Genomic DNA, 18,882 nt, shown 5'->3' with positions numbered 1-18,882 from the left:
CAGCTCTTTAGAAAAAAATATATATAGGTAGGACACATTTTAAAGTTGTATTTGCATCATTAACATTTTCTCTTTTGCTTTGATAAGTTCAGACAATCAAGAAAACAATAAATCAAGCCTTGATCTGTAGTGTTTGCTGATGGAAATACTCACGCTGAAAATGTAAAGATCTGGGTATGAGTCAGATCCAGCCCACCCCTAGACCCAGCCCAGGCTTTGTGCTTGCCAATAGTCTCTGAGACAGGTGGGGATTGACCTTTGGGCCACAAGTGGATGGTCTGCCTTGACAGGGACAAGGGTCATCTCATCCTGAGACCGGAGGAAAGGATTAGAAGATGAGCAGTAACAGGTTTTGAAATGGGGAGGAGGGGAAATGAAGGAGTGTATGAGAGAGGGCTTCAGTCTTCCTGGAAAAGTAGGAGGCAAATTGAAGAGGCAAATGAAATGAGACAATAAAGACCTATAAACCAACACTGATGAGGTTGGTGTCAGATAACTCTGGTGACAATTAAAAATGCATATAAAATATAATGTGACTCATCTAAGAGTTTGATTCGAAGAATCTGAAAAATAAAAAGCCTCATTTCACTCCAAGGGTTGTTTCCTTCAGGCTGGTTGGAGTATAGCTAGTGCTGTCTCAGAGGTGAATGGGGTGAAGTCTCCATTGGGCTGAAGAACAGTATAGATGGTAACCATCTTAATTCATAGGACTGTATTGTAGAGGAGGGGAAGCCAGAGCCTTTGATTCCAAAGCCAAGACTTTATCTGTGAAATCCCACTAGAGCAAACATTTATCCAACAAGCACTAATTGAGCACCTCTTGTGTGCACAGCATTTTGTTCCCATTATTGAAAATTCAAGTATTAAATCTTGGATTCCCACCCGCTTAAGTTGAGAGGATGGAGGGCTGGGCTGAATTGGAGAGGACGCAGGAGCAGGATTCTGGGAGATTGGGAGAGAGATGGGATGATCAGTGAGTGGAGACCTTCCCAGCCGTGGATGGCTGCAGACCTTACAGCTGGAACCTCTCTTCTCCTCCTGCCTGCCTCCTCTAATGAGATCACCAAGGTTAAAGCCAGCTACAGGGTGTCATGCTAAGATTGTTATTGTATACTCATAGAATCCTTTTGCTCTTTGTATTATTTATGGACTAACTATCTCTACAAAGGGCATTTGGATACAGGAGGATGGAGAGGGAGAGAAAAGGGAGTGGAGCCAGGGCCTCTAGAAGCTAGCTCTAGATTTGTCAGTGATCTTTGGTGACGCTGGGCAAGCCAATTTCTGGTAAGGGCCTTTCTGGGCCTCAGTTTTCTACTTGGTAAAATTAGGAGGTTGGATTATAGATTTTTTTTGGGGGCTAGGCAATGAGGTTAAGTGACTTGCCCAGGGTCACACAGCTAGTAAGTGTGAAGTGTCTGAGGCCGGATTTGAACTCAGGTCCTCCTGAATCCAGGGCCAGTGCTCTATCCACTGCGCCACCTACTGCCCCAGATTATAGATTTCTAAGATCCCTTCCAGCTTTGACGTTTCATGATGTTGTCTTGGACACTTAGCAGGGGCTATCCAAAGCGTTGAGGCAGTTTAGGCACAACCTTGGATGAGAAGTACAGGGCCATTGACCATGGGTACAAGAAGGAGACAATAAGAGAAGAGGGATTTGGGAGACATGGTGAATGAGAGGGCAGGAGTTGGGCAACAGTTAGTCAAAAAGCATTTATTAAGTGCCTACTGTATATCAGACACTATGGAGGCTGTTTGGCGAGAGACGGCATACGACTGCCACGTGGAAGCAAGGGTTCTACGTGGAATGGTGCCTCCCCTTCCCAACTTACCCCCAACTCTGTCTCTAGCCCTTTGGAGACAATCATTTTCTTGCCAGCAAAATTTTTTTGGTTGCTTGTTTTTGGTAAGTTGCTTTCAGCACAGTGTGGTGGAAGGAGCAGGGACCTTGAGTCCAGTCCCAGCTCAGATGGTTCATTGGGAGACCTTGGGTAAATCACATAATTTTTTCTGAGCCTCAGTTTCTTCATTTGAGAAATGAAGGGTTTAGATGGTCTTTGAAGTTCTTTTAACATTCCATGCCCTAAAGTCCTTTCTCACTTAGTACTATTTGTGCTAATATTTTGTGTTCTAAATAGCCCTGCTATTTTGTGTTCTACGATTTCCTAGCTCTGACATTCTGTGTTCTAAGGCACCCCTTCCCAGCTGACATCTTTGTTCTAAGGGCCATCCCAGCTCTGACATTCTATATTTTAAGGACCCTCCCTGCCTTGACATTCTGGATTCTAAGGTCTCTTCAATTCTGATATTCTATGTTTTAAGGTTCTTTCAGTACTGACATTCTGTGTCAGAAAGGTTTTTCCCATTCTCTGTTATATGGGCCTGTATGGATTTAACATTCTATTTTCTAAAGTTTTTTTCCTTTCCAACATTTTACGTTCCATGATCTTAAGCAAATGAGAATAAATGAAATTTTCCATTTCTAGAAGTCTTTGCTTCTGACACAAGGAAGGTGCAGGGAGTTTGCATGAGGCACCAAAATTAACTGCCAAACAGTCCCCTGATTGGAGGGAATATAGAATGTTAAAGCTAGGAAAAACCTTAGAACATGGAATGTCAGAGCTAGGAGGGCTCTTAGAACATAGACTATTACAGCTTGGCAGGGTCTTAGAACACAGACTCTCAGAATTGGGAAGGCCCTTGAAACACAGAATGTCAGAGCTAGGAAGAACTTAAGAATATGGAATGTCAGAGCTAGGAGGGCTCAGAACACAGAATGTGAGAGCTGGGAGGAGTCTTAGAATATAGAATGTCAGCGTTAAAAGAGTCTTAGAAGATGGAATGTCCTATGTTTTCTAACATAGCCAATTTGGGGATCCAGAATTGCCTTAGTCCCCAAGGCTCCTGGTCATGTTCCTTATCTGCTTTTTCCAGACTCCATATGGAGGGAACAGTTTCACTGTGGAGTGGCAGCAGGCTGTGCTAGTTTTAGAATGTCAACTGCTACCATCGTTTGAGGATGAGGTGTTATAGTTTAGTAGAAAGTGTTGAATTTGGAGTCATGCTGGGTTTAAGTCCCAACTCCTCAAATACTAGCTCTACCATTTATTAACTGTGAGACCTTCAGCAAGTCACTTAACCCTCCTGTGCCTTAGTTTCCTCATTTGTAAAATGAAGTGATTGAACTAGATATAGTTCTAACCTCCTTTCTAATTCTAAATCTATAGTTCTAAGTTGACCAGAAATGATTTCAGAAGCTAGCCACAGAGTAGAAGAAAAAGGGAAGCTAAACTTAGGTTGAATGGTCTTCTCTGAGAGCCCCAAATGTGGGTCAAATGGGGACTAGGTTGGGTCTCTGGAGATAGGTCTTCATATGAGCCAGGCTTATGAGCATCATCATTGCCATAGGTGACTGAGCATGACAGTAGGGGAAGATTTGGAGAAACATAGTGAAAACAGCAGGAAGTGTAAGATCTCAGCAGCAGACTTTAAAAGTCTGAACCGTGTTAAATTAGCATCATACTGAAGGGAAACCATGGACCTCAAACCAGAAGAAAGAGAAAATGAGAAGCCAAGGATTTCTGGGTCAGCATCCTAGTGAACCTAGCAGGGAACTGTGAAAGTGGATGGATCATGGCCAAGAATTGGATAATTGGATAATTGCTGTATGACAAAGTTGGACAAGTTCTCTGGCCTGAGCTAAATTCTCTCCAGCCCCTGGACGATGCTTGGACCAAGCTTCTCGACTCAGAAGAGTTCTCGAGCCAAGCAGGAGTGAGAACTGAGGAGGAACACGAGCCTAAGTGTTATATGGTGGACCAAACCTAGGTCTAGCCCTAGTACTCTAAGTTTTATGGACTGTGAAAATATGAGGGATTGGGCTCCTATCTCTTTCCAGTTCTTTCCCACTTCTGCACCCACTCAACGCTGTGAATCCTGAGATTTAGGAAGGCAGGATGCAGTGGAAGAAAGATTTATTTGTCTTTCCAGGAACCCTGAGTGCTTTCTCTTTCCAGGGTGGGAGTTGGGGGAGGCATAACTGTGGAGTAGCATTATAAATCTCAGAGACCGTGTAGGTTCTTAGGGGAGGTGGAAGCCCACCAGAGAAAGAAGGAGAGTTGTTTGGGCTGTTTATATGTTGGGTACAAGTCCATTCTGTTATGTGCTTTTGTTTTGGAAGTGCTAAATAAAGCCTATCCTACTTTCCAAGTGCTAGCTTGGCTGTCGAGGCTACTTTCGCCTTTGTTTTTTGTTGTTTGTGTGGAGACCTAATCATGAGCTCAGATTTGATGTTCTGCTGAGGGAGGTTTTAAGCCAGAGAATATTTGTTATTAGATGCCTTCAAAATGAAATCAGATAAACTGAATACAGAGCTGTGGTTCTGTGCCACAGATTACACATTTTTCCTTACAAATTGTTAAAACATTAATAATAAGTGGTTAATTAATATTTATACTTCCTATTTTTATAGTTAAATTATTATACAGAATGAGCATGAAATCAGAGAAAGCATGTATTCTTGCCAGGGTAAGCCTGCTTGATTAGGCTGTGCAGTCATATCTGGGTATCATTGTTCAACTGGTGGCAGCTGCCTCCATTATAGCTATAATGTATAGAAGGAAATTAATGGCTCTAAACCATATCTTTACGCCCTATTTACATGGGATTCTCTTTTTTGGTGGAGGTTAATTATTCAACGCTCTACGCCTGCCAAAGAGGTGGAGTTGGTGAGAGCTTGAAAGAAGAGAGATCCTGTCTTCTGGCTTTTAGCTTCAAGAAAGTAGAAATGTAGTCACAGATTCTCTTCAGGTTCCTGAAAGGAAAGAAAGACTGGGAAGGAAGCTGACACATACAGGAGCTGACACCTTGGTCAAGTTCCCAGCTTCTTATACTAGAGGCTTCAGGAATTTCTCCTTGAGTCTGTCTGTCTGTCTCTTTCACTGAGATTCAATGACATCATGGGTGATGTCTTGACCTATTAGTGAATTGGATAATTGGATTTAAGTGAGGCAGAACTGTGCAAAGTCATCAGCCTCACTTTTTCTTCCAGAGTCATTGAAGTCCAGTGGCAGGACAAAATTTGAGACAATTGGTGATGGCCCAGGATAGCTCCATCCCAACTGGAGAGCTTACTTACTCTCATCTGCATACCTTCTTTAATTTCTGGGTTTTTTTGAGGGGTATGCAGCATGCGGTGCTCTTTATTAGGAAGCTCAAAGTGGCTGCAGCATACACTAAGGCACTTTTCCTATATAAAAATATTGATTTCTGTTTGTTATTGACTTGGATAAATGGATTTATTTGCTATTTGCTATGTGTACTCATTGTGGAGCTGGCATTTGGCAGGAAAGGAGTCAAGTCTTAGATACATAGCTTGGGGCACTTCTTCCCCATTAAAAGATAGTTATCAGGAGCTCAGTAACAACCTCAAAATTATTTCTTTTAGATTCATAATATTTAAGTAGCCGTGCAGGTATCATTCTAGCCTGGAGTCCTTTCATTGAGGAGAGCAGAGTGGCCTGCTTCTGGCCCCAACTTCTGGCCCCAACCCTTGCTCCCCTCCTCCTGACAAGGATCAAAGTCTCCACTGAAAAAATGTAGGTAGAAAAGACCCTAGAAATATCCATTCATGCCTCTCTCTTTGAGCCACATCTAGACAGACCCATGTAGACACACATAACCTATACGGAAAAGCACCCACTCACACATCCCTCACATTTACTTTTTAGAAATTTATTTATTTATTTATTTTTAAAATCCTCATTATTTCCCAACAATAGCCCTCCCTTCATAATGAAGAAATAGAACTGGGCAAAATCAACCCAAACATCGGATATGTTTGATGATGTAAGCCACATTCTGGCTTTGTCACCAATCACTTCTCTTTCTAGAAGTTCTAAGGAATATAGATTGTTCATTGCATTCATTGTTCAGAGCTCTGATTTTTTCTGTGTTGTTTTCTGTTATGTGATTGGGGTAAATGGTTCTCCAGGGTCTATTTCCTTTTCACTGCATCAGTTTATACAAACCTTCCCAAGATGCTCAGAATTCTTCACTTCCATCCACCCTTATGTTCCATTATATTTCTGCACAGTAATTTGTCAGTTTCCCAAATGGTGGGCCCACATTTTATTTCCTATAATTCTGATACTATGAAAAGTGCTACCATCAATATTTTAGTATATAAGGCTCTTTCCCGTTTGTTTTTGACTTCCTTGGGGACATATGCCCAGATATTGCTCGGTTGCAGGTTTTGTGCATTCTTGAAAATTTAAAGGCTTAATTCTACATTGTTTCCCAGAACAGCTCGACAATTCACACCAAATTTTAATCTTTGAAATAGTGGTAGTATCACAGGAGCTAGGAGCAGGAATCTGGGGAGGGGCTGGGGAGACTCTGAGCTGCCAGTCTTTGCAAGCAGAACATCAAAGCATTTAAAGCCCAATTCATGTCTTGGTGTCAGAAGACCTGGGTTTGAGTTCCAACATTTACTAGCTGTGTGACTTCAGGCAAATGAACCTCATTTCCCTTTCTTTAAAGTGGCATTAATATCCACACTGACTCCAGGCCTGGTCAACTTTGTGTCCAGCCTCTTGTGTACCTGGTTTTCTCTGGGTCCCCAATTTACTGTGCGTCTAGCCTAGATATCTAGCCCAGAGCTGTTAGGATCAAACGAGATAATGTTTGTAATGTGCTTTGTGACAAATAGTAAAGTTGGAGTAAATAAATAAATAGTAAATAAATGCATTATTATTCTCTGTGTTTTTATTTCCTAATCTGGATGAAGATTATTCCCTGATAAAATATAGAATGTTAGAGCCAAAAGAGTCTTTAGAATATGGAGTGTCAGAATGGTGAGGTACCTCAGAATGTTGACTGGCAAACCTGAGTGGGTATTCAGAACACAGAATGTCAGAACTGGGAGGGCCCTTAGAACTCACGGACTTGGAACAGAATGTCAGGGCTAGGAAGGCTCTTAGAAGCTAGCATGTCAGAGCTGGGAGGACCTCTGAACATGAAATATTAAAACACTGACTTATTAAAGCTGAAAACATCCTGAAGACACAGAATGCAGGAACTTCAAGGGCACCCTCGTTTTACAAATGAGGAAACTGAGGCCAGAAAGAAATCACTTTTCCAAGCTCAGAAAGTGAGTCAGTAGAAGAGATGGGCCCATTACCCTGGTTCTTTGACTCCTGGACCAGTTCTTTTCACTACTATGAGGCAATCACTATAATGTCTCTCTTAGGAGTAATCTCTTTGCAGTTGCTGTCTTCACCCCTTCCCTGCCCTTCTCACTTCTTACCTTCCCAGCATGGAGTCCTAAGTGACATAGGTGCCTGCTCATCAAAGGCCACATTTCCCAACCGGCTTTGGAGACCATTGCCAACCCCAGCATACCAACACAGATCAAGCCAAATCAATTGAGTGCCTCAAATATTAAAACGGCCATTTATAGTTTTAGTAGAGAAATGAGAGCAGAGAGCAGAATCAAACCCTAGGCCCTGAGTCACACTGACAATCTCCCTTGCTGGGAGGTTTTTTTTACTATACATGTTTTTTTTTTTTACTATATAGAATGACAATGCCAAGAGAAAACACAGCTTTATTTGAGAAAACAAAACAAAACAAATATGCCTGTAGTCTGGAGGGTTTCTCTACACCTGTGTGGCCTGGGGACTAGCAGCTGGGCAATATGGTATAATGAAAAAGCATTAGACAGAGGGGGAGTCAGGAGCCTGGGCTCTACCACTCTAATGAATGACATAATTCAGGTGAGCTATTTCACCTCAATTTAGATGATATCTAAGGCCCCTCCCAGCTCTGGCACTGCATTCTAAGGGCCCTGCCAGCTCTGACACTGTGTTCTAAGGGCCCTCCCAGCTTTGACATCCTGTGTTCTAAGGCCCTCCCAGCTCTGACACTGTGTTCTAAGGCCCTCCCAGCTCTGACATGTGTTCTAAGTCCCCTCCCAGCTCTGACACTGTGTTCTAATTTCACAATATTATTAAATTTTAGAGACAGAAAGCACTTCAGTTACCATCTAGTCCAGTCCATGACCACAGAAGAATCCCGCATATGACTTACCTGACGAGAGTTGATCTGGACATTGTCATTTGACCTCTGTCATCCTCAGTTTCTTCGTGGGAATAAAGAGCACCTATTTCACAGGGTTATAGTGAAGCCTAAATGAGATTAACACATGCAAAGTGCTTTGCAAACCCTCTATGAACGCTGACTGTAATTAGTATTATTTTTTTCACCTTTAACATCACTGATAAATACCACAGATGTAGCAATCCAGATCTCAGTAAATCATTTGAAAGCATCCCGTGCTCTCTTTGTGGACAATAGAGAAAAAGGCTACATCGGCTGTGTCAAACTTCTGTAGAAAGAGGGCCACTAAACCATACATACAGGAGACTGGCAGGATATTGATCTAGAAAACCACATATTAACATTATCTATGTTCTATTGCATTTTTATTTTGTTAAATGTTTCCCAATTACACTTTAATATGGTGTTTCGCACCTCTTATAGTACAGTTGTGTTGATTGAATGGTCAGATCCAAAGAATAATCCTCAGCAAGCTCATGTGAATTTGAAGATGAAAGTCGTGAGGGGCTATATCCTAGCCTTTGTGCTACTTAACATTTTTATCTATTAGTTTGTTGAGTGTATGTGTAAGTGAATGAATGAAAAAGCCTTTATAAAGCATGTAATGATACTAAGCATTAGGCGTAGAAATACAAATGCAAAGACAATGCTTTTCCTTGAAAAACTTACATTACATAACACAGAAAACAATATATGGAGAGTGGTGGCCAGGTCCAGAAAGTTATAGGAGTGGTGAATGGGGTCCTAAGAGAGTAGATTAACCAGTCCCGTTTAGGAACAACAGAGTTTTGGCATTTTTGCCAAATAGCAGATTTGATCATGGTTCATGCTTCTAGAAGTGGCTCAAGCAGTGAGTCTTTTGTTTGGGGAGGTTGTAAAGGAGGTGACTAGGGAGTGAGAAGTAAGGGAATCCTGATGGAGATGGAAAGGCAGTTCCTGAAGTGAGTTCCCAGGGTGGAGATTCCTCCAGGCTATGAAGGAATGGAAAGAATTACATCTTAAATTTTCAGATCACACAGATCTGGGAAGGACAGATAGCTGGTTGGCTGAAGGGACATAGTCAGATTCCTTTTTTTTTTTAGGCAATTGGGGTTAAGCGACTTGCCCAGGGTCACACAGCTAGTAAGTGTCAAGTGTTTGGTCCAAGGCCAGATTTGAACTCAGGTCCTCCTGACTTCAGGGCTGTTGCTCTATCCACCACGCCATCTAGCTGTCCTGACATAGTCAGATTCTTCAAAGATTCTGAAAGACTAGAAGGAAGGACCAAAACAAATAAGGTAACAACAGTACGAATTGATAATTTTGATGCATCTCTTCAAGGTTTACAGATCACTTTACATGCAGTATTTCATTTGAGCCTCCCAACAGCCCTGTGAGGTAGGTGCCATTCCCATTTGACAGATGAGGAAACTGAGGCTCAGAGAACCTTAAGTGACTTGCACAATTAGTGTGCGTCAGAGACAAGGTTTGAGCCAAGGTCTCTTCTAAACTTCAAAGTCCGACATTTCTTTCCAAAATGTAGAGTCTTTCTTAAGGGATCAAAAAAAAAATCAACTTGACAAGCATAGCTCCCCAGGGGGCCATTGTAAGTACTTAACAGATGATTATTTATTCACTGACAGGTACAGTTTGGGTGGAAAAGATCTGGGGGTTGCAGTGGGCTGAAAGCTCAAAATGAATGAGCTAACAGGGTGATGTGGCAGCCAAGCTGTCCAATCCGTGTTAGGCTATGCTAATAGGCCTAGGCATCCTCCCTGAGGGAAATGGGCCCTGCTCAGATTTCATTGGGGGTGCTGAGTTCAGTTCTGGGTGCTGTAGGCTCAGAAGCTGGAACACTTTTAGAAGAGGGTGACCAGAGTGGAGAGGGGTCCTTAAGAGGGGGCCGTGTTTCATTAGGACTGTTTGAAGACACTGGGGATGGTTATCCTCGAAAAAAGAAAACTTGGAGGGGAGAGATAACAATGAGTATTTCAAGGGCAGGAAGGGGCATATTTGTTCTGTTGGGCCCTAAAGGACAGAACCAGGAATTATGGGCAGAAGTTGCCAAGGCAGATTTGTGGATCAGAAAATCCCAGATACTGAAAGGGACCTTGGAGGGCATCTAGGACAACCCCCCCCCCCATTTTAAAAAAGAGCAAAAAAAAAAAGACCCAAGGTTACACAGGGCCAACAGCTGAACAGGGAACTGAACCCAGGTCCTCTGACTCCAAAATGTGCTGCTATTTCCACAAAGAAAAGCTGCATAATAATTAAAGTCACCCCCAAATAGAATGGGCTGTTTTGGGGTGGTGGTGGTAATGAGCTCTCTGTTGTTGTAGGGATTCAATCAGAGACTACCTGAACCCTGCTAGTTCAGAACAACGTAGAGGGCTTTATTGCTCAGGTATGGGTTGGAATAGATGTACTCTAAGGCTTTTCTACCTCTGAGATTCTGCTATTCCAAGAAAGGGGTGAATTCCTTAAGAGGAAGGAGAGTATCATTCTTTGAACTTGTATTCCCAACCCCTAATGTAGAGCCTAGTGCCTAGCAGGTACCATAATAAATACTTGATTGATTGATTAATTAACTGGAGGTAACAAGGCCAGCCACTCATTAAGAATATTGGATTGTTAGCAAATCTCAGATAGAAAAGTCAGCCTACCCCAAGTGGGTCAAGTTTGGCTTAGGCTCTCTGGGAGAGCCCTGAAACCAACAGTGATATTTCCTCCTTAACCTCCGGCTTTGTCTCCCCAAGAGCCTCCAAGACTGAGAACAGGAAGGAGAAGGTCTGTCCCTGCGACCTTCAGTCTGCTGACCCGGAGAACACGGATGCTTGGTAGTGTTTGGGAGATCAGCGGAGCCACCTGAAATTCCAGCAGCCTCATACATAATCCAGCAGCCTGGTCCTGATTGAAGTCAAAAAGCTCTGCTGACAGAATGTCCTGCCAGGCATCTGGGGAAATGTCTCATTAATTATGATAATTGACACCCACCCCAGCTGTCTGATATACGGTGCCCTCTCTGCTGATAAAAGGTTTGGGTGATTCTCTTTGAACGGCATTTTGGGAGCAATATGTTTTCAATCTAGGTCACTGGGAAAACATGATTTATTTTCAAGGAAAATGAATTTGGTTGGATGGAAACATTCCCTCCCCCAGCAATCACCTCTCCTCTCTCCTTAGTTGCCCTGGGAGATTGGAGATGGGCCAACAATCTTAGATTCAGAGGTGAAAAGGGGTTTAGAGGTCATCTACCCCATCCCCCTCATTTTACAGATGAGGAAACTGAGGCATAGCAAGTATGATTGGATCATGACTCTAGAGTTGGAAGGGATCTTAGAGGCCATCTAACCCAACACTCTCATTTTACAGGTGAAGAAATTGAGGCCCAGAGAGAATATGATAGGATTGTAAATCTAGAGGTGGCAGGATCTTTAGGGGCTACCCAGGCCAACATCCCCACTTCCACAGAAGACCCTAGGTTCAGGTCACAGAGATAGTTAAGAGACAGAGCTGGTCCTCTGATTCCATGTACAACAACCTTTCTACTGTACCTCACTGCCTCCTGTCAACCAAAGTGTAATGAGGAGGCCTTTGTTATGTGGTCATCCATCATGTCTATTTTTTATCTTAGTATCCTCAGTGACTAGTACAAGGCCTAGCACATAGCAGGGCATTTAATAGGTTTGTTGAATGAATGAATGGAAAGATAAATGAATAAGTGAGTGGAGGAATGAATGAATGGAAGGATGAATGGATGGCTTAAGGAAAGCTGATAGTATTTCTTGGACACCAGACACCACACCACACAAGGAGATGACAGGCATCATCAAGTGTTTGAAGGGCTGTTATATGGAACAGGCATTAAGGTTTGGTGGGCCTGGTGCCAAAGGGCAGAACTATGAGCTCTTGGTGGAAGCTGCCAAAGTAGAGTTTCAGCTGATGTAAGAAAAAAAAAAAGAACAACCAAAACCCAAACCTCTGCGCAATTAGAGCTGCCTCAAAGTAGAAAGAACTCTCTTCGGAGGTAGTGAGCTCCTCATCCCTGTAAGTCTTCAAGGGTCAGCTGATGACAAGGACTGGAAGTAGGATGGGGCAGCCGGACCTTAGTCAAAGTTCCCTGACATGGGGGAAGGGTGGGATCGATTTTCCCTGACTTCACACTTGCTTACCTGGTTCTCTGTCAGTCTGTGCCAGGCCTCTCTCTCTTTCTTTGGGCCATGGGCCATCCCCTCCAGGGACTTGTTGACATGCTGCCTGTCTTGGGGGCTTCTATAGGGTTCTGTGGGGGCTGGGACCATTGGCCATGACAGGTGAGTGTGTGTGTTGGACTCCCTGGGGGACAGACCACTCCCTCTTTTTGGGACGATTGCACTGGGGGCAGACAGTCCTCTGTGCCATCCCAGCTCCACAATTCCATCCACCCTGGGCACAATTCTTAGTTAAGGCTTTGCTGATGACCATGGGAAGCATGTCACAGAGAGGATTCCTGTTCAGATATAGATTGTACTGTCCCATCCTATTATGAGATTCTGTGATTCTGGCCAGAGGTGGGTAAGAACACAGTAAAAGTCTCTGGGTCATGCCCCTCCACCTTCCCATTGGCTTTCCTATTCCTCTACTACCCCCTTGTCAGCCCACCCTCAACACTCTCTTCATCTTCCCTCTTCCATTTCTATTGTCATCCCTGGGAAATCTCCATCCCCCATCTGGCTTCTGCCCTTTAGCCCTATCCCTATCCTCTGGTTGCACACATTGCCTCTTGGACCGCCAATAGACTTAGTTCCCCTTTCTCTTCATTTCTGCTTTAGTCCCCACCTAGTGGTTCTTTTCTGCCAGCTAGGGGGTGCAGTGAGTAGAGTGCTGGGCTTAAAGAGTCATCTCTAGGAGGACTCCTCTTCCTGAGTTCAAATCTGACCTCAGATACTTACTAGCTATGTGAACCTGGGCAAGTCACTTAACCCTGTTTGCCTCAGTTTCCTCATTTGTAAAAAGAGCTGGAGAAGGAAATAGCAAACTACTCCAGTATTTTTGCCAAGAAAACCCCAAATGGGGTCATAAAGTGTCGGACATTGGGGCAGCTAGGTGGCTCAGTGGATAGAGCACTGGCCCTGAAGTCAGGAGGACCTGAGTTCAAATCCGGCCTTGGACCAAACACTTGACACTTACTAGCTGTGTGACGCTGGGTAAGTCACTTAATCCCAAATGCCTAAAAAAAAAAAAAGAGTCAGATATGAGTGAAACAACTCAATATCATCATCATCATCATCATCATCAACATCTCACCAGCATCATTGTTCCTTTCCCTATCCTGGTTTCTTGTATACTGTTTATTCATTTTATTAACTTCACCTGTCATTCTGGCCCCATTCACTTGGCTCCTGGTTCTCTGGGAGGCAGTTCTTTTCATTGGTGAAACCCTGGACTGGGAGTCAGGACACCTAGCTTCTAGTCTAGGCTCTGCTACTGCCATACTCTGTTACTCTGGGCAAGTCACATACCTCTGAGGCCCAGATGTCTCCTTTAAAAAGAGGTAACTGTGGGGCAGAGCCAAGATGATGGAGTAAAAGCAGGGACTCACTAGAGCTCTCCCCCAAACTCCTCCAAATACCTGTAAAAATGACTAAACAAATTCTAGAGCAGCAGAACCCACAAAAAGACAGAGTGAAACAAATTTCCAGCCCTAGACAACCTGGAAGGTGGACAGAAAAAGTCTGTTGCACCAGGCTGAGAGAGGAGTGCAGTTCAGTGCAAGCTGCATGAAGACAGACTGGCTCCCAGCAAACATGGAGCAGGCCTCAGGAGACTGAATCAATGGTGTCTGCGGTGGTTTCCAGACTTCTCAACCCATAAACGCCAAAGACAACTTAGCAGGTCAGTAGAAAAGGTCTGCAGGATGAGGGTGAGAAAGGAGTGTAGTCCAGCCCCTGCCCCAGCACAGCCCTGGCACAGCCCAGCTCTGGGGTGGTGGCAGTGGAGGCAGCAGTGGCAGCTTCTGGAGCTCTCAGCCCACATACAGTAAGAGTATTGAACAACTGATCAGAAGGAGATTGCAGGGATCTCTTTGCTGGCCCTAAGGCAGGATTCTGTTGCTTTGCCCATGCTTGGATCTGAGTTGTAGCCCTGGGTGGCAGTCCTGGGATGAGGAGGAGCACGGCATAGCAGGGATTGTGGCAGCAGTGAAGAAGGAGCCCTCCTCACAGTCCCAGGGCAGAAAAGAGTGTTTGTGGTCACACAGACCACAGCACAGCCCAGGAGAGGAGTAAACACCTCTTCTTAGATCATGTCACCTGAGAAGAACTGAAACTGACAGGTCCCTAGAAGTATCTCTGAAAACAGCTGCACAAAATCCCTGAAGCTTAGGACAGGACACCCTCCACATTGGAAGCAGAGCCATACCTCAACAAAGAGTTAAAAAGGCAGGTAATTAGCTGGGAAAATGAGCAAACAATGGAAAAAAACCTCGACTATAGAAACCTGCTTTAGTGACAAGGAAGATCAAAACTGAAGAAGACAACAAAGTTAAAGCTCCTATATACAAAGCCTCCAAGAAAAATATGAAGAGGTTTCAGGCCATGGAAGGGCTCAAAAAGGATTTTGAAAATCAAGTAAGAGAAGCAGAAGAAAAATTGGGAAGAGAAATGAGAGTGATGCAAGAAAATCATGAAAAAAAGTGAACAGCTTGCTAAAGGAGACCCTCCCCCCAAAATTGAAGAAAATAACACCTTAAAAACTAGACTAGACCAAATGGCAAAAGAGGTCCAAAGAGTCAATGAGGAGAAGAATGACTTACAAAGCAGAGTTGGTCAAATGGAAAAGGAGGTCCAAAAGCTTACTGAAGAAAATAATTCCTTAAAAATTAGAATGGAGCAAATGGAAGCTAATGACTGTATGAGAAATCAAGAAATTACAAAACAAAACCAAAAGAATGAAAAAATAGAAGACTGAAATATCTCATTGGAAAAACAACTGACCTGGTAAATAGATCCAGGAGAGATAATTTTAAAATTATTGGACTACCTGAAAGCCATGATCAAAAAATGAGCCTTAAAGTTTCATCAGAGGGCAAAATAGAAATTGAAAGAATCTGCTGATCACTTCCTGAAAGAGATCCCAAAAGGAAAACTCCTAGGAATATTATAGCCAAATTCCAGAGTTCCCAGGTCAAGGAGAAAGCATTGCAAGCACACGGAAAGAAACAATTCGAGTATTGCGGAAACACAAGCAGGAAACACAAGATTTAGCTGCTCCTACATTAAGGGATCAGAGGGCTTGGAATATAATATTTCGGAGGGCAAAGGAGATAGGATTATAACTAAGAAACACTTACCCAGCAAAACTGAGTATAATCAATGAGGGGGAAAATTGGCATTCAATGATGTAGAGGAATTTAATGCATTCTTGAGAAAAAACTAGGGGGAAATAGAAAAATTGACTTTCAAATACAAGACTCAAGAGAAGCATGAAAAGGTAAACAGGAAAGAGAAATCATAAGAGATTTATTGAAGTTGAACTGTTTACATTCCTACATGGAAAGATGATATTTGTAACTCATGAGACCTTTCTTGGTATTAGGGTAGTTGGAGAGGAAATACACACACACACACACACACACACACACACACACACACATAGGGCACAGGGTGAGTTCAATATGAAGGAATGATATCTAAAAAATGAAATTAAGGGGATGACAGGAATGTACTGGGTGAAGGAGAAAGAGAGAGGTAAAATACGGTAAATTATCTCACATAAAAAAAATAAGAAAAAGCTTTTATAGCAGAGGAGAAGAGGGGGGGAGGCGAAAGGGAATGAGTGAATCTTACTCTCATTGGATTTGGCTTAAGGAAGGAATAACATACACACTCAGTTGGGTATGGAAATCTATCTTACCCTACAGGAAAACAGGGGGAAAGAGGATAAGAGAAGGGGGATGATAGAAGGCAGGGCAGATTGGGGAGGGGGTAATCAGAAGCAAAAACTTCTGAGGAGGGACAGGGTTAAAAGAGAGAATAGAATAAATGGGGAGTGGGATAGGATGGAGGGAAATATAGTTAGTTTTTCACAACGTGACTATTATGGAAATGTTTTGCATGACTACACATATATAATGTATATAGAATTGCTTGCCTCCTCAATGAGGGTTGGTAGGGAGGGAGGAAGGGAGAGAATTTGGAACTCAGAGTTTTGAAAACAAATGTTAAAAATTGTTTTTACATGCAACTGGGAAATAACATAGACAGGCAATGGAGTATAGAAATCTATCCTGCCCTACAGGAAAATAGAAGGGGAAGGAGATAAGAGAAGGGGAGGGAGTGATAGAAGGGAGGGCAAATTGGGGGAAGAGGTATTCAGAATGCATGCTTCTTGGGGTAGTGGGAGGGGAGAGATGGGGAGAAAATTTGGAACTCAAAATCATATGGAATTGAATGTTGAAAACTAAAAATAAATTGATTAAAAAAATAAAAAGAGGCAATTGTACTTCAGGATCTCTAAGGTCCCTGTCAGCTTCAGCTTTTTATAATTCTATGGCTGGACAATTGAAAGCCCTTTCTAGTCCTGGCATTTTATGGTCTATAGCTCCTCTCACTTTTGACATTCTATGAAGTCATATAATATTCTGTGTTCTAAGGTCCACCCCAACTCTGACATTCTGGGTCCCTAAGGGTCCTCACAGCTCTGACATTTTGTGTGTTCTAAGGACCCTCCCAGCCCTGACACTATGTTCTAAGGGTCCTCCCAGCCCTGACACCCTGTGTTCTAAGGGCCCTCCCAGCTCTGACATCCTGTGTTCCAAGGACCCTCCCAGCTCTGACAGTCCATGTTTTAAGGGCCATACCAATTAGTCATTCAACAAACATTTAATATCTTTCTGTGTGCCAGTCACTGTGCTAAGTTCTGGGACTAAAAAGGAAGAGAAGAGCCTTATGTCCTTCCCCTCATAGAGCTCACATTCCAATGGAGGCGGGGGTGGGGGTGGGGTGGGGACTGGACGATATTCGAACAAGCACACAGGAGCCACTGCCCTGCTCTGCCGTTTTGTGTTCCAAAGCCCCTTCCAGCCCCAGCCTTCTGGATATCTAGCTTTTTCTTCCACGTTTTCCTCCTTCCTCCTTCTTGCCGGTTTTCGTATGTAACTCCGGAGCTGGGTTGGGCTGGGGAAAGAGGGAGGGGAGCAGGGGCTCTAACCTTTTGGGGCTTTGCTTGGTCCTTTTATCGTAGGTAAGCATTCATCTCACTTCCACGCTCCCTGTTTGTGTCATTTGCATTTTAATTGGTGGGTCCCAGAGCAAATTACACAGAGAGAGCTTTTGATCCTACCGCCCCCTTGAACCCCGCTGGTGCTGCTGCGATAAATCTCCCTGGCCCCGACTGAGGCCAGTGAGCGCAGCTGCTGACAGGTGCCGGATGCTCTCGGGGGAAAACGTTTCATCAATTATCATAATTGACATCTATAGCAGACAGCAGACTTAACAAATAGCCAAATGTGTTGCCAGGAGGAGGGGGGGTGGGGCCCAAGTGGGACATACTTGTGGCGATTTCTCCTTGGGGGTCTTGGTGAAGCTGAGCTCTGGTTGTAATTCGTCCTTGGCCAACCGGTGGGAAGACTGACGTGTGAAATATCAGCAAGGGCAGAGCCTGGACTAGGAAAGCCCGAAAACCTGTTTGGGCTTATAGGTCTAGCTTTAACCTATGGCCCAAGCTGGACTGTGTCACCTCCAATGAGTTACTCCCCGTCTTCACTCATCAGCCTCAAAAGTCTGTACTTGGAGACAATGGGGTTCTGGGTTCAGAACGGTCCTGCTGCTGACACGTCCCAGTTGTCTGATCACCGCCAAGCCTTTTAACCTCTCTGACCCTCAGTTTTCTCATCTGGAAACTGAGAATAATAATACCTTTAGTACCTACCTATCAGGAGCATCAAATGAAATAATATGTGTAAAGTGCTTTGCAAACCCTAAAGCTTCTATAAATATGCCAGCTGTTGTTAGGATGCTATAGCATCCTGTCCATTATATTCTGCATTGATATTAATTCATTATTCTCTTTCAGCATAATACAATTTCTTGGTTTATATTATTAAATTAACTTTTTTTTAATGTTGCTTCAGTTGAGATTGTGACTACTGCCCCTGCTTTTCTGAGTTCAGCTGAAATATAATAGATTCATAGTTCTTTATTTTAACTCTGTATGAATCTTTACATTTCAAATGTGATTCTGATAACACATTGTTGTATTCTATTTTCGAATCTATTCTACTGTTTCCCTCCCCCCCGTTTTGTGGATACATTTACTCATTCACATTAATACATTTGATCATTAATTGAGTACTTTCTCCATCCTGTTCCTTTGTACTGTATTTTTTCTTCTCTATCTCTCCTAATGGGGCTCATAATAATAACAGTGCTGGCCAGGGAAGGAGTGTCTCCTCGCATCACTGGGTCCAGATTCCAAGGGCGACAGCCCCAGCTATACTTAACGGTTTCTGTGGTCTTACAGTAAGTGGCCCCTGTCCACCATAATTACTATTTTGCCAGAACTCAAATTCAGCCTCATACAGCAGTCATCCTGGTCTCCATTCACCTCAGGGCACATGTTTCTGGACCTCCTGCTCTTTAGAGCATTTCAGCCACCTGCGGTCCTCCGTTGTTCTGGGAGGGCAGCCGGAGATTCCTCCACAGTCAAGGCATCTGCCCCCAGGAGGAACACTTTTACCTTCTGACCCTAGAGACATTCACCTAAAACTTGACCTTCAAGCATATCTGCATCTGATCAGATAAGCTA

The 18,882-nt window shown here is 43.5% G+C and overlaps 1 pseudogene; it reads right to left on the bottom strand.

Moving 5' to 3' along the window:
• The window catches only part of LOC110206013 (ankyrin repeat and SOCS box protein 13 pseudogene), a 56,817-nt pseudogene extending 39,277 nt beyond the window's left edge, over positions 1-17,540 (bottom strand).
• Between the last annotated feature and the right edge of the window lie 1,342 nt (positions 17,541-18,882).

This window comes from Phascolarctos cinereus, unplaced genomic scaffold (genome assembly GCF_003287225.1).
Source record: "Phascolarctos cinereus isolate Bilbo 61053 unplaced genomic scaffold, phaCin_HiC Scaffold_726;HRSCAF=1367, whole genome shotgun sequence".
Taxonomy (NCBI): domain Eukaryota; kingdom Metazoa; phylum Chordata; class Mammalia; order Diprotodontia; family Phascolarctidae; genus Phascolarctos; species Phascolarctos cinereus.
The sequence above is the reverse complement of the archived record's forward strand: the minus strand, read 5'-3'. Positions and strand labels throughout refer to the sequence as shown.